This window comes from Bos taurus, chromosome 21 (genome assembly GCF_002263795.3).
Source record: "Bos taurus isolate L1 Dominette 01449 registration number 42190680 breed Hereford chromosome 21, ARS-UCD2.0, whole genome shotgun sequence".
NCBI lineage: Eukaryota > Metazoa > Chordata > Mammalia > Artiodactyla > Bovidae > Bos > Bos taurus.
Window position 1 is genome coordinate 67,544,706 of NC_037348.1, and position 23,558 is coordinate 67,568,263.

The 23,558-nt window shown below is 44.1% G+C and overlaps 1 protein-coding gene across 2 annotated transcripts in view; it reads left to right on the forward strand.

Annotated features, from left to right (window-relative positions):
- TRAF3 (TNF receptor associated factor 3) overlaps positions 1–23,558 on the forward strand; it is a 116,495-nt gene that overhangs the window by 57,800 nt on the left and 35,137 nt on the right. For both annotated transcript variants that reach the window (XM_024981638.2, XM_024981640.2), the window contains exon 2: positions 4,519–4,639. The gene's annotated coding sequence lies outside the window, so the exon portion shown is untranslated. The remainder of the gene's footprint in view (positions 1–4,518; positions 4,640–23,558) is intronic.

Genomic DNA, 23,558 nt, shown 5'->3' on the forward strand with positions numbered 1-23,558 from the left:
GTTCTTGCCTGGAGAATCCCAGGGACGGGGGAGCCTGGTGGGCTGCTGTCTATGGGGTCGCACAGAGTCCGACACGACTGAAGCGACTTAGCAGCAGCAGCAGCAGCAGCTCTGGTAGACTCAGAGTGCCTGAGGCAGTGACCAAAATGGTTGTCTAAAGAAGCCTTACAAATGGCTGAGAAAAGAAGTGAAGCGAAAGGCAAAGGAGAAAGGGAAAGATTTACCATCTGAATGCAGAGTTCTCAAAGAATAGCAAGGAGAGAGAAGAAAACCTTCCTAAGTGAACAGTGCAAAGAAATAGAGGAAAACAATAGAATGGGAAAGACTAGAGATCTCTTCAAGAAAACTAGAGATACCAAGGGAACATTTCATGCAAAGATGGGCACAGTAAAGGACAGAAACAGTAAGGGCCTAAGAGAAGCAGAAGATATTAACAAGAGGTGGCAAGAACACACAGAAGAACTTACGAAAAAGATCTTCATGGCCCAGATAACCATGATGGTGTGATCACTCACCTAGAGCCAGACATCCTGGAGTGTGAAGTCAAGTGGGCCTTAGGAAGCATTACTGTAAACAAAGCTAGTGAGGTGATGGAATTCCAGCTGAGTTATTTCAAATCCTAAAAGATGATGCTGTGAAAGTGCTGCATTCAATATGCCAGCAAATTTGGAAAACTCAGCAGTGGCCACAGGACTGGAAAAGGTCAGTTTTCATTCCAATCCCAAAGAAAGGCAATGCCAAAGAATGCTCAAACTACTGCAAAGTTGTGCTCATTTCACACGCAAATAAGGTAATGTTCAAAATCCTTCAAGCTAACCTTCAGCAGTACATGAACCGAGAATTTCCAGATGTTCAAGCTGGTTTTAGAAAAGGCAGAGGAACCAGAGATCAAATTGCCAATATCTGTTGGACCATAGAAAAAGCGAGGGAATTCCAGAAAAATTTCTGCTTCATTGACTATGCTAAAGCCTTTGACTGTGTGGATTACAGCAAACTGTGGAAAAGTCTTCAAGAGATGGGAATACCAGACCACCTTACTTGCCTCCTAAGAAACTTGTATGCAGGACAAGAAGCAACAGTTAGAACTGGACGTGGAACAATGGACTGGTTCCAGATTGGGAAAGGAGTACGTCAGGGCTGTATATTGCAGAGTGAATGAATGCTGGGCTGAATGAATCACAAGCTGGAATCAAAATTATTGGGAGAAATATTAACAGTCTCATATATGCAGATGACAACCACTCTAAATAGCCTCTTGAAGAAAGTGAAAAAGGAGAGTGAAAAAGTAGGCCTAAAACTCAACATTCAAAAAGTAAGATCATGGCATGTGGTCCCATCCCTTCATGGCAAATAGATGGGGAATCAATGCAAACAGTGGCAGACTTTATTTTGGGAGGCTCCAAAATCACTGCAGATGGTGACTGCAGCCATGAAATTAAAAGACACTCCTTGGAAGGAAAGCTATGACCAACCTAGACAGCGTATTAAAAAGCAAAGACATTACTTTGCCAACAAATATCCTTCTAGTCAGAGCTATGGTTTTTCCAGTAGTCACATATGGATGTGAGAGTGGGACTGTAAAGAAAGCTGAGCGCCAAAGAATTGATGCTTTTGAACTGTGGTGTTGGAGAAGACTCTTGAGAGTCCTTTGGACTGCAAGGAGATCCAATCAGTCCGTCTTAAAGGAAATCAACCCTGAATATTCATTCGAAGGACAGATGCTGAAGCTGAAGCTCCAGTACTTTGGCCACATAATGTGAAGAGCCGACTTTCTGGAAAAGACCCTGATCCCAGGAAAGACTGAGGGTAGGAGAAGGCAGCAGCAGAGGATGAGGTGGCTGGATGCCATCATTGACTCAATGAACATGAGTTTGAGCAAAGTCTGGGAGACAGTGAAGGACTGGGAACATGGTGTGCTGTAGTTCATGGGATCTCAAAGAGTTGGACCTGACTTAGTGAACAACGAACAACAACAGTTTATAGTAGAGATTTCAGTACATGTCTCACTAATCGATAGATTAAAAAAAAAGCCTGTAAGCACAGATGATTTACATAGGATCAACACCCTTGGCCTAATGTACACATAAATAATATTCTATCCAAAACCTGCATTGTATACTTTATTTTCAGGCACGTGTAGACATTTATAAAAATTGCCCAAGACTGGGAACCTCCCTGCTGGTCTCGTGGCTAAGACTCTGAGCTCCCAGCACAGCGTTGCTGTTAAGTTCAGTCGCTCAGTTGTGTCCGACTCCTTGCGACCCCATGGACCGCAGCATGCCAGGCCTCCCTGTCTTCCACTGTCTCCCAGAGTTTGTTCATGTCCATTGAGTCATTGATGCCATCTAACCATCTTATCCTCTGCCCACCCCCTTCTCCTTTTGCCTTCCGTCTTTCTGAAAGCATCAGGGTCTTTTCCAGTGAGTCAGCTCTTTGCATCAGGTGACCAAAGTGTTGGAGCTTCAGCAACAGTCATGATTTGAAATAGCATCGTGTCAGTAAATTTGAAAATTAGATGAGATAAACAAATTCCTTGGAAAATGTAACTTTCTAAAAGTAGCTACAGAAAAAATTCCTGTAACCACTAAAAAAAAAACAGAATCAGTAATTAAAATTTTTAGGCACAGATGGCTTCATTGTTAAATTCCACCAGACTTTCAAAGAAGAAATAATTCCAGTTCTACCCAAATACTTCCTCAGAATAAACCAGGGAACACTTCCTAGTTTATTTTATGAGGTTATCATAACTTTGTTACTAAAATCCAGTAGGGATGGTATAACTAGTGTGTTTATAGCAGACAAGGACAAATACTTTACAGCTATTGATTTTTCATTCTCTTGCCAAAGAAACATTCAGAGTTAACTTGCCTTTTGGCAAGAACTATAGTCCAAGTCTGAGTGATAAACCACTTTGATTTATAAAATGTGATTGAAAAAATATTAAGGTTGTGTATGTACACGTGTTGCCTTAATTGACCTATGTGGCTTACTGGGCAGATTAACACCCATGTTTTATAGTGACTCATCATATCAGTTCGGGCTCTTTGGGATGTACCTGGACCTTAGTTGTTACCAGCAAAGGGGGATTTATTGGTCACCTAATTAAGAACCCCCAGGCAGGGCTGCTGCAGCTGGGTCCTTCCCCTGCTGTCTTCCTCCTTGTTTGCTCTGTTCTCAAAGAGCCTCTTGACGCCCATGTGCTCATGTTCAAGTTCTTCAGGAAAGAGGGGGAATCTCTGTAAGTCCGAGAGGAGGAAGAAAAGACTTGGTTAATTTTGACTTGGGTTTTGTGTGCTCACAGAGACGAACCAGCTCTGGCCAGTAGTAGGATGCTCTTACTGGCCAGCCACACACACACACACACACACCATCCCCTTGTGCCTGGGATTTGTAACCAGTGTCTCTGGAAGCTGGTGGACCGAGAGTGCGGGGTTTCAACTGGTCAGAAATTGGAGTGCGGTGACACCTGGAAAAGTGCACGAGTGTTTGGTTTTAAAATACTATCTCGCAGCAGCTGTCAGATGAAAAATCTAATGAGTTTTTCGTCAAAATAATTATAAAATTCTACATGATAAAGAATTTTTAGGACCCTAGGACATAACCATCCAGTTACCAAGAATTAAGGAGTCTGACAAGTTTTGAAAACCTTGAGCAGTGGAAACTCTCATGCCCTTCTTGTGGTGGTGTAAATGACTACAGCTGCTTTGGGAAGTGTAGTGCAGTTGAATATACGCTTACCTCACAGTCTGGCAGTCGCTCTTGCATGTATGTATGCACTGGATGTGTCCCCAAATGCTTAAGAGATCTGTGCCAGAAAGATCTTAGGAGTGCTTATGTCGGCTCCAAAGCAGAAACCGAATGGGTAAGTAAACGACGGTGTGTCGCAGAATGGAATCATATACAGCAGTGAAAATAAACAGCAGGGCCCGCAGCAACAACGGAGCAAAACCAAAGCAAGACAAAGGAATATACACTATGTGATCACGCCTGTGTAAAAGTCAGGAGCTGGCAAAGATAAATGACCAGAGCTACAAGCTAAAGAAAAGCTAAAGCTAAAGATAAGCTAAAGAAAAGCAAAGGAAAGGTCACAGTAAGTTAGAGGGATTGATACTTACAGGGGAAGGAAAGGGCTAGGGATCAGAGAAAGGCACCCAGCTTTTTGGGGATTCTAGCAGTGCCCCATTCCGTGGCCTGGGTGGTAGTTGGAGTTCTGTTTGTGTAATAACCTTATGAAACTGTACATACGTGCTTCCTGTGCTTTACTATGTATATATAGTATTTCATGATAAAAGTGATTTTAAAATAACTTACCTGAAGTTATCCAGCCTTTGTAATTTATGTTCACCTCAAAAAATGCAGAAAATCCAAAGCATATGTTTATATAGAATGTTTAAAAATGTTTTCTCTTAAGCTTCTTACTTTATCACGTTTTAGAAATTTCCATTTTTGAAATTCAGTTTTTTAAAAGCTTTAAAAAATTTTTCCGCGTGTGAGTTAACCACGTGTCTTACTTCCTAGGTGAGGGACTCCACTACATTATCTGAAGAAGGATAAAGTTGACTCTGCTTTGCTTCTTTACTGAAGTCTCTTCCTGCCTGGTCAAGCTCAGATATATCCTCTTGCAGCAAACGACACACAGGTATGTCACTAGAAATCTCCATTTGTGTAGGTTTTGCTTCTCCAGCTGTTCCTGGTGTGCCTTTGCATGACAGTGAAGTAATTAAATTCAGAAACATCCTGAACTTACTCATTTTCGACTTTAGCAGTATCCTTCTATAACAGGTGTATCTGAGTGTCTTCTGGATCCGTGGCAGCGTATTTGAGTGTATGTCTCTGACTTCTTTTCTTTTCTTTTAAACCAGCGTTAAACTCTGTGAGTAATAGACATTACCCCTGATGGCTTAGTGACAGTTGATGAGATTGGAAACCGGGGCTGGTGGCGTGCGCCTGCCCCGGGAGGGTGCCGCTGCAGTAGAGGTGCCGGTGCTGAGCGTGGAGGCCTGCCCAGCCGGGGTTGCATCTTCGATACAGGAACTGCTTACTCCTTCACCGTCTTTCTCTGGGAGTTTGAAAGGAAACAAAACACCCTGTGTTTTAATCTCTTAATTTGTGATTGAGTGGCATTTTATTCTTGAAATTAAGAACTCTTTCATATCTTAGAACATTAACGTGAATATAAAATAGGTTTGAAATGTTTGCATCCAAAGTTAGATTTAATACACAGCTATTTTTGATAACATTCAGAAGCATCAAGAAAACTGGTATTTAAAATTTTATTCATAATCACAGCACCATTCAGTTTTCCCCAATCGTCTCAGTTTTTTTAGTTTGAAACAGGGTCCAAACAATTGCGTTTAGCTGCTCTGCCTCCTAAGTGTCACTCAGCTGATTGCTCCACCCCGTCCCTTTTCTTCCTGGCATTTTCTGTGTCGGTTGTTTTGTAGTCAGGTGTGTCCCCGTTTACGTGGAACACATTCTTCTGTCCTTTTATTTCCTGGGAGGTGGGAGGTGGATCTAGAGGTTCGAGCGGCTCAGCCTTTGAGCTCAGCGCTCGGAGGTGGTGGTACGTGCATCTGCTCTGGTCCGCGTGGCGCTCGGCACTCGGACCCGTGGTCGTTAGGGGTCATAAATGATGATGGTGAAAGTCTCATCCTTTACTTTGCCTTGATTCACTGAAATCCTATTTGGTTACCCTAAGGGACAGTTAGATAGAAGCAGGAGGACGAATGCCTGATTCTTTCTCCTTATGGGTTCTCAAGACAATGAGACAGTCTCATAGCCGCTTCACAAGTGACCAGGGAAGAAGGGCCAGTATAAACTCGTGAATGTAAACGTATGTGGTGCGTTTCAGAACACGGTAGCTATTATTCTCGTAGATGCGAGGATTGTGCCACTTTGCGGTGGAGCCTCTGTAAGTTGACTCCTTGTCCTTCGCTCTCTGAAATGGTAAGAGGTTGTAGATTCGTTGTGTGCTTTTTCACCCCAGACCTGGAACTGGCTGTTTGTCTAAGCAGCTCTGCCTCCCTCTTGTAGAACATGGTGTCTTGCGACCACAACCTGTACACTCGGAATCATCGTTGCCGCAGGGCTGGTTACTGTCCTGGACCTTTTTGGTGGACAGCCAGAGTATTTTCAGAAATCTAGCTCTCTTTCCTGATCCTTATAGTCTGTTTCTTCTCTCTTCCACAGGTAACATTTAAAAAACTTTTGGTTTATCTACTGTAATATGGGCTTCCCTTGTAGCTCAGTCAGTAAAGAATCTGCCAGCAGTGCAGGAGACCCAGGTTTGATCCCTGGGTTGGAAATATCCCCTGGAGAAGGAAATGGTAATCCACTCCAGTATTCTTGCCTGGAAAATCTCATGGACAGAGGAGCCTGGTGGGCTGCAGTCTATGGGGTTGCAAAGAGTCGGGCACGACTGAGCAACTAACACTTACTTAGTATAATATAAGTACTTGTGTGTGTCTGTGCCCACAGCCCTCTTTCCTTAAAAATAGTAGTGTACAGTACAAGCTTTTCTCCATATTTTTTAAAATTTAACAACATATCATGAGCTTGTGGCATAGTCATATACAGGGATTCTCCTCATCCATTTTAACAGCTGTTTAGTGTTCACTGTGTTGGTTGTTATATTATAGAAGAAGACTAACTTAAAAATATGTTGGCATTATTCAATATGTGTTTCTCCTGCATATAAAAGTCATCAATTTGTCCAGCTGCAGATTTCCCAGTGATTTTGGGACCAGGCAAGTACATTGCTAATCTTGGCCTGGTTTTCCTTATGGGTAAACTAGAAGACTTGGACTAGAAGCTCAGGATGAGTTATTTTAGCTGGAAGAGACTGCAGATGAGGAAACTGTACCTCAGAGCATCTCCCTGGCCACGGAGTGAACACCCTATAACCAGGGTTGTGACGTGCCATGGAATCGGCAGGTATTGTTGAGTGATCATATGTCAGAATCAGGGAGGCAAGGGCAGGTCTGCCGTGGGCAGCTAGCCGGGTGACAGCGTCACTCCCCGAGATGAGAGCGGGTCTCTGAGTAGGTCGAGGCGTGCCGAACAGCCATGGGAAGCACCAAAGACAGCAGATTCTGTCTGGGCTGCACTGACCACGGGCCTCCTGTGCAGCTGAGGGGGAGTGGGTTGTCCGGGAGCTCCGCGAGCGTGGGGCTCGGAGCGGGGGCTCCTCTGTGCGGGTCTGATTACCCAGCAGGACAGAGAAGGGGCCTGGATCAGCACCTGAACAGCTCCCACCTCAACACCACCGGTGGCAAAAGGGGAGCTGGTGAAAGAGAGGGGTCAGGAGCTCAGAGCTAAGAGCCGCTGACTTTTGGCATCTCATGTCGTATTCTCCAAGTGATTTAAATATTGTAATCCACTCCTGAATGGTGCCATGTTCCATGCTTTCACTCCGATTTCCTAGTAAAGTCGTTGCTTCAGGAAAGCGCGCCGTCTCACAGCCTGCAGCCCCAGAGCCTCCAGGCCGGGCATGGCTCGGGGCAGCCTCTCCAGGAAAGGTGCTGCCCGCTCTGAGTCGCTGTCAGGCGGACAGAGCCCTCAGCTCCTTCCTGTCCAGATGGCTGGGCTCTGGCTCTGGTCCAGAAGCGACCAGAGTTGAATGAACCCTTGTTTAACATCCTAAGTCATTTGCACCGAGCGATATTGGCAGTGCTGGGTCTCAGGCAGCTATTGTTTTCCTAAAGAATTTGAGACCAAGTTTCGTATTATGGTTTGATCAGGTTCCTTTCCAGCCATCTGCCTGCGTCAGTCTCTCTCTCCCCCTCCCTCTCTCCTACGCGGGGCTTTTTCATGTGCGATGAGGAGCGGCCTGTTTGTCTGGGTAAGAGTCCAGGCCCCTCTGTGCTTTCCCAGTGAGTTAGCCACAGGCGGCTCCCTGCAGAGCGTCAGGCATCAGGTGTCCTGAGCAGTCAGTGTGCTGAAATGTCTGCATAACTGTGGATTGCCAGAGCGCTTTTTTATCAACAGGGCACACCTGTCTGCCTGTGGCTTTCTCCCTTCCTCGGCCTCGCATGGATGATGTTTTAATCTCCCTCGTGGGCTTGACGTGGAGCGGGTTTTCCTGCGTCTCTGTTGTTTAGCACTTTCTTGCTGGCAGGAGCCATTTTCTTTGTTTATCTGATGCTTCCCTTTTTTGGTTTTCCCCGGGCTTTCCAACCCTTGGAGCACCTTCTGTCAGCAGATGTGCGTTTGTTTCCAGTTTCTAATCTCCAAGTGTAGCTCAACTTAAACCACCAAAGCAAGGGACATAAAATAAATCATCAGCGTAATGGAAATGCAGAGCAAAGTCGCTCTTCACTGTGTTTCTGAGTCCAGGTACACCTCAGCTTTGCCAGCAAAGGTCCGTCCAGTCAAAGCTATGGTTTTTCCAGTAGTCATGTAAAAATGTGCGAGTTGGATCATAAGGGAAGCTGAGCGCTGAAGAATTGATGCTTTTGAACTGTGGTTTTGGAGACTTCAAGGAGATCCAACCAGTCCATCCTAAAGGAAATCAGTCCTGAATATTCATATGGAAGGACTGGTGCTGAAGCTGAAACCCCAATACTTTGATCACCTGATGCAAAGAGCTGACTCATTGGAAAAGACCCTGATGCTGGGAAAGACTGAAGGCGGGACGAGAAGGGGACAACAGAGGATGAGATGGTTGGATGGCATCATCAACTCAATGGACATGAGTTTGAGTAAGCTCCAGGAGTTGGTGATGGACAGGGAAGCCTGGCATGCTGCAGTCGATGGGGTCGCAAAGAGTCAGACACAACCGAGCAACTGAACTGAGTGAGTGATGCCTCAACTGAGTGAGGAGCTGGTTAGAAGCTAAAACTTTATGAAACCGATTTCTCAAATAGAGACTTTTTTCATTTGGATAAAAATATGGCCTCAAAATACAATAAATTCATACCTAAACACACAGCAAGCAGTAAATAATATAGTAACAGAGCAGTAATTCTGCTCTGTCGGAAGCTGCAGCGTCAGAATTCTCGCCCTGTGAACGCCAGGCCCCACATTCGTTCCTGCCCACCTCCCCGCGGTGTGGGCCTGCGCCCGCACATAGGCCGCTGCTTCCTGGGGCTCCAGCCCCGCCTCCTGTCCGGGTCCTCCGGGCGCACGGACGTGGGGGCCATCCTTGAGCCCACGCTTGCCCTTCACGGTCTCTCCCTTTGCGCTGTCTCCGCCTGGCGTGTCTGCCGTTCCTGTTGGGCAGGACGTTTCTCTGTGTGTGGAAGCAGATGTCCTCTTTCCAGACCTAACGCTGGGGTGAGGCTGGGAAGGTGAAGCGACCACCGGGCCTGGGGCTCCATGTCCCATGACCCCGTGTGCTCACTGGCGCCACGTGCTTCCCGTCTGTGGGTGCTGCAGCCCCTGAGTCTCTTCCCCAGATCAGGCTGTTCAGCACCAGTCTGCAGGTCCCTGAAAGCTGCCTCCACCATCTCTTTAAGGCCTCTGACTGCGTTTGCATCATTTTTCTTCATCAGCACAATCATTATTTTAAGTATAATTTTTGTTAACCTGTAATTGTCACATCTAAACTTTAGGATTAACGGAAAATTTATCTATTTTATACCCACATATAAGTAAGTGAAATAAAGGTATTTATTTTAAATCAAGAAATCTAGTCAAAGGTTTCCACAAGTCCCCCATTTTAGAAGCTTCCAGAGATGGGACTTTGCTTACTCACCGATGCTTCTGGTGGTCAGCCTCTGCGTGGGGCACAGGTAGGCTTCCTGGCCACGCCCAGGTGGGCGTGAATGAACAGATACAGATGTAGGTGAGAAATGACCATCACAGGTATTCTAGATAAAATGAGCAGGTTAATTTTGTATGTTTGTTTTAGAGAATTATAATTAGAACCAAGGAGCTTTTTTTTAACAGTGGTTTTTAGTTTGGGGGTCTTTGAGCATAGTGTTAGCTCTTATTGCTGCACTTAGAGCAGATATTGTTCCAGCCGAAGATCAAGAAGGGGTTCTGTTATTTTTTTGCCAGGGTCAGTGTGGAGTGGTTATCAAGCTCAGTGATGAAGAAAGACATCAGAGTGTCTAAGCTCTTTAGATTCCATACTTCTTGTTAAAACTTTTTTTTACAGTTTTTTATTACGAAAAATGTCATTTAAACCATTCAAAATGTACAGTCAGTGGGTTTTATTTAGTATATTCACAGTGTTGTATGGCCATCATCGCTGTCTATTTCTAGAACATTTTCATCCCGAGAAGAAGCTCCATTCAGTCTCTCTTATTCTCCGCTCGCCTCAGCCCCTGTCAGCCATGCTCTGCCGTCCGTCTCGTGGATCTGCTTGTTCTGGACATGACACACAGGTGGAGGCAGGCGGTGCGCGGCCTTCTGTTTCTGGCTCCTGTTACTCTAGCGAAACGTTTTCAGGGTTTTCCCATGGTGCACCATGTGTCAGCGCTTTATTTTTTTATTAATGATAGTACATTATATAGACACATATACCTTTTGTGTATCCAGTCATCTCTTGACAGACCTTTGGACTGAATAGTCTTGTCTATTTTGAAGATTGCTGCTCTGAACCTGCATGTCAAGTCTTTGTGTGACGTACATTATTCACTTCTTTTGGGTGTATACACAAGAGTGGGATTACTGGGTCATAGGGTCACTCTCTGTTAACTTTTTTGAGGAACTGCCAAACTGTTTTCTACAGTGATGATGAACCATTTTATGTTCAGCAATGTATGGGGGTTCCAGCTTCTTCATATTCCTCACCAACACTTGAAGTTTTCCATTTTTTTTCATTACAGCCACCCTAGTAGCTGTGAAGTAGTATCTCGTGATGGTTTATTTTTTTAAAAAATAGGTTTTTTTAATTGGCATAAAATTGACAGAACATAAGATTAACTGTTTTAAAGTGAGCAATTCAGTGGCATATAGTACGTTCACAGGTTGTAACCACAACCTCCCTCTGGTCCCAGACATTCTCATTTCCTCAAAAGGAAACCCTGGACCCATTAAGCAGGTAGCCCTCGTTGCCTTCTCCTCGTCTCCTGGGCAGCCTGGCTCTGGACTTGCCTGTTATGCACGTTTCATACGAATGGAGTCGTGCATGTGTGACTTTTGGCTTTTGACGTCTTGCACATAGCATGCTATTTTCCAGGTTCACCTATGTTGCAGCTTGTATCACCATCACTTCATTTCTTTTTATGCCTGAGTAATATTTACACTCCCCCCATTTTGTTTCGGAAAAGGTAGTGGCACCCCACTCCAGTACTCTTGCCTGGAAAATCCCATGGATGGAGGAGCCTGGTAGGCTGCAGTCCATGGGGTCGCTAAGAGTTAGACACGACTGAGCGACTTCACTTTCACTTTTCACTTTCATGCATTGGAGAAGGAAATGGCAACCCACTCCAGTGTTCTTGCCTGGAGAATCCCGGGGATGGGGGAGCCTGGTGGGCTGCCGTCTATGGGGTCACACAGAGTCGTACACGACTGAAGTGACTTAGCAGCAGCAGTAGCAGCATTTTGTCTATTCGTTCTTCTGTTGATGCTCATTTGGGTTGTTTCTACTGTGAATGATACTACTATAAACATGTCTGCACATATGTTGATTTGAGTACCTGTTTTCAGTTGTTTGGGGTATACACCTAAGAGCACAATTGCTGGGTGCAGATGGTGACTGCAGCCACGAAATTAAAAGACACTTACTCCTTGGAAGGAAGGTTATGACCAACCTAGACAGCATATTAAAAAGCAGAGACATTACTTTGCCAACAAAGGTTCGTCTAGTCAAGGCTATGGTTTTTCCAGTGGTCATGTATGGATGTGAGAGTTGGACTGTGAAGAATGCTGAGCGCCGAAGAATTGATGCTTTTGAACTGTGGTGTTGGAGAAGATTCTTGACAGTCCCTTGGACTGCAAGGAGATCCAACCAGTCCATTCTGAAGGAGATCAGCCCTGGGATTTTTTTGGAAGGAATGATGCTAAAGCTGAAACTCCAGTACTTTGGCCACCTCATGCGAAGAGTTGACTCATTGGAAAAGACTCTGATGCTGGGAGGGATTGGGGGCAGGAGGAGAAGGGGACGACAGAGGATGAGATGGCTGGATGGCATCACTGACTTGATGGATGTGAGTCTGAGTGAACTCCGGGAGTTGGTGATGGACAGGGAGGCCTGGCGTGCTGCGATTCATGGGGTCGCAAAGAGTCGGACACAACTGAGCGACTGAACTGAACTGTACTGATTGGTAATTCTGTGTTTAACTTTTTGAGAAACTGAAAATGTTTTCCACAAAAAACTAATCCATTTTGTTTCCACCAGCAGTATATGAAGATTTCAGTTTCTCTGCATCATCAACAATACTTGTTGTTTTACCTTGTTAAAAAAAAATCATAGCCATCCTGGTGGGTGTGAAGTGATAACTCACTGTGGTTTTGATTGGTAATTCCCTAGTGACTAATGGTGTTGAAGATCTCTTCATGTGCTTATTGGCTGTCTCTGTGTTTTTCTTGGAGAAATGTTTATGCACATCCTTTGCCCGTTTTTTAGTTGAGTTGTTCGTCTCCTGGTTGTTGAGCTGTAAGAGCTCTTCGTATGTTCTGGGTGTTAGACTCTGACCGGATACACGGTTTGCAGATCTTGTTGTTGTTCTTTGTTCAGTCACTGCGTTGTCTGACTGTTTGCGGCCCCGTGGACTGCAGTCCACCGGGTTTCCCCATCCTTCAGTATCTCCGAGTTTGCTCATACTCATGTCCATTGAGTGAGTGATGCCACCCAACCATCTCATCCTCTGTTGTCCCCTTCTCTTCCATCCTGAAATCGTTCCCAGCATTAGCGTCTTTTTCAGTGAGTTGGCTCTTTGCATCAGGTGGCCAAAGTATTGGAGCTTCAACTTCAGCATCAGTCCTTCTGATGAATATTCAGGGTTGCTTTCCTTTAAGATAGACTTGTTTGATATCCTTACTGTCCAAGGGACTCTCTTAAGTCTTCTCCAACACTACAGTTCGAAAAGCATCTGTACTTTGGCGCTCAGCCTTCCAAGTCTCACCTCTGTACATGACTACTGGAAAAAACATAGCTTTGACTATACAGACCTTTGTTGGCAAAGTGATGTCTCTGCTTTTTAATAATGCTGTCTAGGTTTGTCATAGCTTTCCTTCCAAGGGGCAAGCATCTTTTAATTTCATGGCTGTAGTCCCCGTCCTTAGTGATTTTGAAGCCCAAGAAAATAAACAGCTCTCCCATTTTTTTGTCTTTTCACATTCTTGGTAGTGTCCTTTTATATACAAAAGTTTTCAAATTTTGTGAGACCAATTTATCTTCTTTTTCGTCATTGCCTGTGCTTTTAGGGTCATATCTAAGAATCCTTTGCCAGATTCCGCATCATGAAAACCTGTCCCTATGTTTTCTTCTAAACTTTATGGTGTTGCATGCGTGCTAAGTCACTTCAGTCATGTCCGACTCTGCGACCATAAGGACTATAGCCTAGGAGGCTACTCTGTCCATGGAATTCTCCAGGCAAGAATACCAGAGTGGGTTCCATGACCTCCTCCAGTAGACCTTCCTGACCCAGGGATCAAACCTGCATCTCTTACATCTCCTGCATTGGCAGGTGGGTCTTTACCACTGGCGCCACCTGGGAAGCCCTTTACAGCGTGAGTTCTTATATTTTAGTTGCTCATCCATTTTAAGTTAGTTTATGTGTCTGGAGTGAGGCAGGGGTCTAAGTTCATTCGTCTCCCTGGATACCCAGTTGTTTCAGAGACTGCTTTTTTCCAACTAAATAGTACTGACATCCTTGTCAAAAATCGTTTGCCTGTGGACGTATGGATTTGTCTCTGGGCTCCCAGTTCTGTTTTCTATGTGCCGGTCCTTATGCTAGTATTTCACTATTTTGATTACTGTCATTTTGTAGGAAGTTTTGAAGTAGTAAGCTTGAAAAGTCTTTCAACTTTGTTTTGTTTTTTCGATACTGTTTTGACTCTTGCCATTCCATGTGAATTTTTCAAATTTATTTTTTAATTGAAGGATAATTGCTTTACAGAATTTTAGAATCAGATTTCTCACTTCTGTAAAAGGCCACTGGAATTCGGATAGAGATTGCATTGACTCTGTAGATTGCTTCAGGCAATATGTTTGTTATGGGTCTCTAGAGAAAGAGAAGCAATTTGTATGTAAAGAGATAGTTATTCTAAGGAATTGGGGCTCACACAACTATGGAGGCAGGCCAGTCCCAAGATCTACAGTGTAAGTTGGCAACTAGAAGAGCCAGTGGCTTAGTTCCAGTCTGAGTCAAAAGGCCTGAAAATCAAGAGGGCTAATGGCGTAGTTCAGTTCACACACTCAGTCATGTCTGACTCTTTGCAACCCCATGGACTGCAGCACACCAGGCTTCCCTGTCTATCACCAACTCCCAGAGCTTGCTCAAACTCTTGTCCATCAAGTCGGTGATGCCATTCAACCATCTCTTCCTCTGTCATCCCCTTCTTCTCCTGTTTTCAGTCTTTCCCAGCATCAGGGTCTTTTCCAATGAGTCAGTTCTTCCCATCTGATGGCCAAAGTATTGGAGCTTCAGCTTCAGCATAAGTCCTTCCAGTGAGCATTCAGGACTGATTTCCTTTAGGATTGACTCTGATCTCTTTGCAGTCAAAGGGACTCACAAGAGTCTTTCCCAACACTACAGTTCAAAAGCATCAATTCTTCAGCGTTTAGCTTTATGGTCCAGCTCTCACATCCAAAATGACTACTGGAAAAACCAGTAGTTTGGGCTTTGACTAGATGGACCTTTATCGGCAAAGTAATGTCTCTGCTTTTTAATATGCTGTCTAGGTTGGTCATAAGTTTTCTTCTAAGGAGAAAGCATCTTTTAATTTCATGGCTGCAGTCACCATCTACATTGATTTTGTAGCCCACAAAAATAAAGTCTGTCACTGTTTCCATTGTTTCCCCATCTATTTGCCATGAAGTGATGGGAACAGATGCCATGATCTTAGTTTTCTGAATGTTGAGTTTTAAGCCAACTTTTTCACTCTCCTGTTTCACTTTCATCAAGAGGCTCTTCAGTTCCTCTTTGCTTTCTGCCATAAGGGTGGTATCATCTGCATATCTGAGGTTATTGATATTTCTCCCAGCAATCTTGATTCCAGCTTGTGCTTCATCTAGCCTGGCATTTCGCATGATGTTCTCTGCATGTAAGTTAAATAAGCAGGGTGACGATATATAGCCTTGATGTACTCCTTTCCCGATTTGGAACCAGTCCATTGTTCCATGTCCAGTTCTAACTGTTACTTATTGTCCTGCATGCAGATTTCTCAGGAGGCAGGTCAGGTGGTCTGGTATTCCTATCTCTTGAAGAATTTTCCACAGTTTATTGTGATCCACACAGTCAAAGGCTTTGGTATAATCAATAAAGCAGAAGTAGATGTTTTTCTGGAAATCTCTTGCTTTTTCTGTGGTCCAGCAGATGTCGGCAATTTGATCTCTGGTTCCTCTGCCTTTTCTAAGTTCAACTGGAACATCAAGAAGTTCACGGTTCATGTTCTGTTGAAGCCTGGCTTGGAGAATTTTGAGCATTACTCTGCTAGCGTGTGAGATGAGTACAATTGTGCGGTGGTTTGAACATTGTTTGGCACTGCCTTTCTTTGAGATTGGAATGAAAACTGATATTTTCCAGTCCTGTTGCCACTGCTGAGTTTTCCAAATTTGCTGGCATATTGAGTGCAGCACTTTCACAGCATCATCTTTTAGGATTTGATTCCATCACCCCCACTAGCTTTATTCATAGTGATGCTTCCTAAGGCCCACTTGACTTTGCATTCCAGGATGTCTGGCTCTAGATGAGTGATCTCACCATCATGGTTATCTGGGTCATGAAGATCTTTTTTGTATAGTTCTTCTGTGTATTCTTGCCACCTCTTCTTAATACCTTCTGCTTCTGTTAGGTCCATACTTTTTCTGCCTTTATTGTGCCCATCTTTGCATGAAACATTCCCTTTCATCAAAAGGGACAGGAAGGGTGTGTTTTCTATCCAAAACGCAGGCTTCAGATCCAGGAAGAGCTGATATTTCCTTTTCAGTTTGAATGCAGGAAAAAAGCCAGTGTGTCAATTTGAAGACAGGCACAAAGACTCCTCCTTACTTGGGGAAAGGGCAGACTTTTTTGTTCCATTTAGGTATTTGATTGAATGAGGCTCACCCACATTAGGGAGGGCAGTCTGCTTTATTCAGTCTACCTATTTAAATGTTAATCTCATCCAACACCCTCACAGGAACACCTAGAATAATATTTGATCAGCTATCTAGGCACCTTGTGACCCCAACAAGTTCACACATAAAATTAACCATCAGAAGTAGTATTGCGATCATAATATTGTCTTCCAGTCCATGTACATAGATTTGTTTTGGAGCAGACACATACCTTACCGTTTAATAGTGTGTTCTTTCTTTCAGCAATTGTGAACAAATTGTTCACATATTGGTTAAATTTATTCCTAGGTAATTGATTCTTCTGGATGCTATTATAAATGGAGTTGGTTTCTAAATCAGTTTGTTGCTGTTGTGTAGAAACAGAAATGATGTTTCTTTGTTGGCGTTTGTGTCCTGCAACTTTGGTGAATTCTTTTATTAGTTCTGGTTACTTTCTTGTGAAGTCTTTGGGGTTTTCTATCCATAGGATCATACCATCTGTGAATAGGGCTGGTTTTCTTTCTTTTTTTCTAATTTGGATGCCTTTCATTTCTTTTTCTTGCCTAATTGCTCTGGATAGAATTTCCATATAATACTGGGTAACAGTGGTGAAAGCTTGCATCCTTCCCTTCTTCCTGATCTTTCACCATTAAATGTGGGTTTTTCACAAATCCCTTTTATCCTTTATCACGTAAAGGAAAAGTGAAGATGCAAGTATTGATTGCTCAGTCGTATCCGACTCTTTGTGGCCCCGTGAACTGTAGCCTCAAGAAGGCGATGACACCCCACTCCAGTACTCTTGCCTGGAGAATCCCATGGATGGAAGAGCCTGGAAGGCTGCAGTCCACGGGGTTGCTGAGGGTCGGACACGACTGAGCGACTTCACTTTCACTTTTCACTTTCATGCATTGGAGAAGGAAATGGCAACCCACTCCAGTCTTCTTGCCTGAGAATCCCAGGGACAGGGGAGCCTGATGGCCTGCCGTCTATGGGGTCGCACAGAGTTGGACACGACTGAAGCGACTTAGCAGCAGCAGCAGCAGCAGAACTGTAGCCTGCCAGGCTCCTCTGTCCATGGAATTCTCCAGCCATTCCCTTCTCCAGGGTATCTTCCTGACTCAGGGATTGAAACCGGGTCTCCTGCATTGCAGATGGATTCTTTTATCATCTGAGCTACCAGGGAAGCCCCATATCAAGGAAGTTCCCTCTTATTCCTAGTTTCTAAGGATTTTTTTAATGAAAGGGTATTTAATTTTGTCCACTTGTTTTTCTACACCAGTTGAGATGATCATGTGTATTTTACCCTTGTTCTGTTACTGGGTATATTACATTGATTGATTTTCTTATACTGAACCACTCTTAACCTTCCTGGGACAAATTCCACTTGATCGTGGTGTAGAATACATTTAATGTGCTTTAGGGCTTTGTTTTCTAGTATTTTGTCGAGTCTTCATTTTTGAAACATGGTATTTTGGGGGGGCGGGGACAGAGGATTCTTAGTTGATATTTTTTTCTTTCAGCCATTCAAAAATATTATCCTATTGTCTTCTGTCCTCCATTGTTTCTGACGAGAGGTCAACTGTTAATCTTTTTGAGGAAATCCTTTTATGTAAGGAGTCACTTCTCTTGCTGCTTTCAGAATTTTCCTTCTTTCCTCCAGCAGTTCAACAATAATGTGTATTAGTATAGATGAGTTTAACTTGCATAGAGTTTGTTGAGTTTCCTGAATGTGCAAATTAATACTTTTCATCAAAAATAGGAAATTCTTGTCCATTATCTTTTAAAATATTCTTTTCACCTTTTCTCTCCCTCCTCTCCTTTCTAGGACTCCCAGGATAATGTATATGTTGGAATGATTGATAGTGCCCCATAGGTCTCTAAGCTCTTTGCATTTTTCTTTATTATTTTTCTTTATTACTTTTTCCTTCTGTTACTTAGACTGGATAAACTCGATTGTCTTATCTTCAAATCTCAATTGGCCTATCTTCAAGTTCTCTAATTCTTTCTTCTATCTATTCAGTTCTCCTGTTGAGCCCCTTTATTGAATTTTTCTTTTCCATCATTGTGCTTTTTAACTCCAGGATCTCCATTTGGTTCCTTTAAAACTTTATTGATTTTTATTGATATTTTGTGTTTCATGAGACACTGTTCAGATGGTTCCTTTTGCTTTTCTGGACACGGTTCCCTTTGTCTCTTTGAGCTCATGCACAGCTGTAAGTCTCATGTCTGTGTTTCCTCCTAGACAGTTTCTATTACTTGCCTTTTTTTTTTTTTTTCCCCTGTATGTGGGCCATGCTTCCTTATTTCTTGCCTGACTGACAATTTTTTGTTGAAAATGGACATTTTGAATATTATAATATGGCAAAGATAGAAATGAGATTCTCCCCAGTATTTCTTGCTGCTTGTTTTAGTTACTATTTGCATAATGACTTTTTTGAGCTGATTTTGTAAAGTCCACATGCTTTATCATGAGTAGTCACCGAAGTCTCTGTTCCACCAGTGTAGTAGTCAGCTAAGAATCAGATAGAGATTTTCTATAAGTGCCTGGAACCAAAATTATCTCTGAATCTCTTCCCACAGGGTATACGTGGGCATCAGGGTATGTTTTCAGCACCCAGCCAGGCAGTTGGCAAGTTTGCCTTAGCATTACTTCCTGCTTGTACAGAACCTGAAGATCAGCCAGAGGTGAGAGTTCAGGGTCTTCTTGGATCTCTCCTGAGCGTGCACACAGCCCTGAGCATGTGCATGGCCTTCTGGGATCCTGGTAACACGTTGGAGCTCTTCAGAGCCCTCGTTTCCCAGCATTTCCTGTCAACCTTTTGGTTTGTCTCTCGTTTTCTTCTACCATTACTCGTTGGCCCAGCCAGCAGCGACTAATCCATTTGCCTCTGAGTGTTTTTAGGACAGTCCCCCAGCCCCACCGTGGCTGCCTCAGCGCTGGGAGAGTCCTGAGTCTGATGAGGTCAAGCCGTTTGAGCGGGTCTTCTGGGGAGCCACCAGATAGGTCGTAACTACTCCTGAAACTCTTTGCACGTGAGTGTGTTCCGCTCCACCTGCCCCCGGCATTCAGCCAGTCCCCGTGCTGGGATTGCAGGCTTCTGTCTTCCAGGCCACTGCCTCTTAGGGAGAGGGCCAGGGCTGGGGAAAGCGCTGCAGAGCTCACTGTCCTCTCCGAGATGCAGCAGGTTTCTGTTGATTAAGCATCCCTCTGATTGCTGTAAGCTTTCCGTTTAGGTTTTAGAGTTCCACACAGGTTGTTTCTGACAGATCTTGCCATCTTTTTTCTTGCTTTTTTTGAAGGATGAACCTTTGGAGTTATGTACTCAGCCGTCTTCACTGACATCACTCACGTCTGTTCTTAACCTGGCGACCAATTTTGAATTTACCTCATTTATGTCCACCCCACCTGATTTCAGAAAGGAGTTAAGTTGGCTTACAGTGGTGAACAGTATGAGAGATAAATTAATATTCGTGTCCTCCCTGGTTGCTTTTGAAAACTTTGGTCTTGCAGATAGACGTTTTATTTCCTTTGATGATCTTGAGGTTTTCACCCTCCCTGCCACGCAGATGGGCGGGCACCTGAAGCAGGTTCACTCTGGCGGTTCCGCTGCCCGACCTTGTGTGTGGCCTTAGAATGGCACACCCATCGGCGGCCAGGTTGAACAGTGCTCAGTCTCACTGCCGTCTGCCTCTGGGCTTGTTGGGGAAAATTCGCCTCCAGTGACGGTCTTCCTAGATCTGAAACTTCCTTTTCCTCAGGACACAGTCAGCGGATAATTGTCTTAAGACTTAAGATACCATCCTGTTGTCTTGGTTGTTTCAGGAGGTGATTAGGTGATTTCAATCAGAAATTAGGTTTGCTTTCAATCAGAACTGGCATCTTACAGTGACCTTGATCGTCGGGGAGTCTGGGATTGGCGGTAAACCTGAGTGGGTTTATTCATCCACCTGTCCTGGTACCAGGGAGGACCGTGGGCCAGCTGAGGCCCACATCTGCCATCTCACTGACAGAGCAGGGCGTGGGCTTGCCCCCTGGGCCCTGCTCAGGGTCCATGTAATTTCTTTTTTAAACGAGTTCTTGTTTAGGTAGAAAATTTCCCTTGAGTAATGTGAGTCTGTTTGACATAGTTGGTGGCTCATTATTTGAGCAGAACACCCTTCTTTTGGGAATGATTCTGTGATAGAAGTAGAACTGCTTTCAGTTTGGTTCCCTATATGTTAGGTTGTCCTTTTTCATCAGCATCACCCATAAGCTAATCTGAATCTTTTTAAAAGGCCAAGAGGTACAGATAAAGATATCCTTTAAAAGGATACATTTGACTACGTTAAAATTAAGAACTTCACTTCATTAAAATGCAGAAAGTTAAAGTGAAGCCACAACCTAAGGGGAAAACATATACATATAACTAACAAGAGATTAGCAGTCAGAACATATGAATCACCGCTACAAATCAATATTGTAAAAGACCAATAACCCAATTAAAAGATTCAGACACAGTCAGGCATTTCAACAGAAGGAAAAGCACAAATGGCCAGTGAGCACATGAAAATATGCTAAACCTATTTAATTATCAGAGTAAGGAAGAAAAGGGACCCTCGTACCTGCTAGATTGGTGGAAATTAAGCTGTCCAATGGTGCCCAGCGTTGGTAAGAGGGTGGGTTAGCGAAGCTTGTGAACTGGCCATGCCAACACCCTGCAAACCAGCTGTTCCTGTGAACTCTAGATGTGAAGCTCAGGGCAGGAGTTGGCAAATTCTCTAAAGGCCAAGAGGTAAATATCCTAGGCTTTGTGGGTAATGTGCACGGTCGTGTCACGTAGTTGCCTTGGTTTCATTTGTTTGTTTGACTCTTTAAGAATAAGTGTTTTAAGCTTGAGAGCCAAACAGAAACCGGTGACTGACCATATATAACCCACAGCTTACAGTTTGCTTAACCCTAGTCCCGTGATCTAGAGTGTGTACCCTAGAGAAAGTTCCCCAGGACAGATGCTCCAGAATGTTCAGAACAGAGTGTCCATGCCAGCAGAAAGCAGTGTGATAAAAAGATAGGTAAGTACACTGTGGAGTATTACACTATAGTAAAACATGAATGACCTCTGTCTACTACACACAGCACACGTGGCATAACATTGATACAACACTGATTGCAGAGGCCTGTATATGGTATATCATTTTTATGAGGTTAAAAAGAGGCAAAAATGTTTTAAGAAGAAAAATGTGTGACAGTATGAGAACTGTAGTTGCAAAGTTGAGGCTGACATGGACTTGGAGCAAGGCAGGGGATGGCTGAGGTGGGGCGTGCTGGGCGATGGTGACTGTCACATGGGTGCTGGGTGCTGGGGTTTGTTGTTGCTGTATTCCTATTCTCACCTTGCATGGACATCGCCCAGCATCATTTTTATGTGTCTGGAAAAGACAGAGGAATCAGAGATCAAATTGCCAACATCCACTGGATCGTCAAAAAAGCAAGAGAGTTCCAGAAAAACATCTATTTCTGTTTTATTGACTATGCCAAAGCCTTTGACTGTGTGGATCACAATAAACTGTGGAAAATTCTGAAAGAGATGGGAATACCAGACCATGTGACCTGCCTCTTGAGAAACCTATATGCAGGTCAGGAAACAACAGTTAGAACTGGACATGGAACAACAAACTGGTTCCAAATAGAAAAAGGAGTACGTCAAGGCTGCATATTGTCACCCTGCTTATTTAACTTATATGCAGAGTACATCATGAGAAACGCTGGGCTGGAAGAAGCACAAACTGGAATCAAGATTGCCGGGAGAAATATCAATAACCTCAGATATGCAGATGACACCACCCTTATGGCAGAAAGTGAAGAGGAACTAAAAAGCCTCTTGATGAAGGTGAAAGAGGAGAGTGAAAAAGTTGGCTTAAAGCTCAACATTCAGAAAACTAAGATCACAGCATCTGGTCCCATCACTTCATGGGAAATAGATGGGGAAACAGTGGAAACAGTGTCAGACTTTATTTTGGGAGGCTCCAAAATCACTGCAGATGGTGATTGCAGCCATGAAATTAAAAGATGCTGACTCCTTGGAAGGAAAGTTATGACCAACCTAGATAGCATATTCAAAAGCAGAGCCATTACTTTGCCCACAAAGGTCCGGCTAGTCAAGGCTATGGTTTTTCCAGTAGTCATGTATGGATGTGAGAATTGGACTGTGAAGAAAGCTGAGCACCGAAGAATTGATGCTTTTGAACTGTGGTGTTGAAGAAGACTCTTGAGAGTCCCTTGGACTGCAAGGAGATCCAACCAGTCCATCCTAAAGGAGATCAGTCCTGGGTGTTCTTTGGAAGGAATGATGCTAAAGCTGAAACTCCAGTACTTTGGCCACCTCATGCGAAGAGTTGACTCATTGGAAAAGACTGATGCTGGGAGAGATTGGGGGCAGGAGGAGAAGGGGACGACAGAGGATGAGATGGCTGGATGGCATCACCAACTTGATGGACGTGAGTCTGAGTGAACTCCGGGAGTTGGTGATGGACAGGGAGGCCTGGCGTGCTGCGATTCATGGGGTCGAAAAGAGTCGGACATGACTGAGCGACTGAACTGACTGAATTGAACTGAACACACACTACGTTTTCTTGAAAGGCAGAGAAGGATATCAGCCCGGAAGGACTTAGAGCCCACCCCGCTGTTCTCCGTGAAGCGCACTTTCTGTACCAGAGTTGAACTGGATTGCCCACCTGGGAAGGAGGACGCAGGTGTCCCGAAGCTGTTGGGCAGTGGCTGCCAGCATGGCCTGCCAGAGCCGTGAAGAGACACATCGGGGCACAGCCCTCTCCACTCTGTGGCGGCCGTGAGCTCGCCGGCCCGAGCACACCCTACTCCTTCCCCAGCAACGAGCTGGCGCCCTTGTCTGAAACCAGCTGGCCATAAACGTGAGCATTTCTGTCTGGACTCTTGGTTCTGCTTCATTGACTGTCTGTCTGTCCTTCTTACCAGTACTACAGTATCCTCATTCATCTGTAGTAAGTTTTGAAATAAGGAAGTGTGAGTCTTCCGACTTTGTTCTTCTTTTTCAGGATTATTTTGTCTATTCTGAGTCCCTCATATTTCAATGTGAATTTTAGGTTCAGCTTATTAATTTCTGCAAGAAAAAAAAACCCAGCTAGGATCCAGGTCTGGGTATAGACGGGTCTGTAGGTCAGGCTGAGTGGCAGTGCCACCTTAGCAATGCTGAGTGTTCCGGTCTGGGCGCATTGGGTAGCTTTCCACTTAGGGTAAAAACAATGTTTTATCATTTTCAGAATATATTTTATTCTTTTTGATACTCATAATTGGATTGCTTTCTCAATTTTATTTTTGAATTGTTCACTGCTAGTGTATAGAAATGCTGCTGGGCTTTATATGTTGATATCAAGCTGTGGGAGATGGTGATGG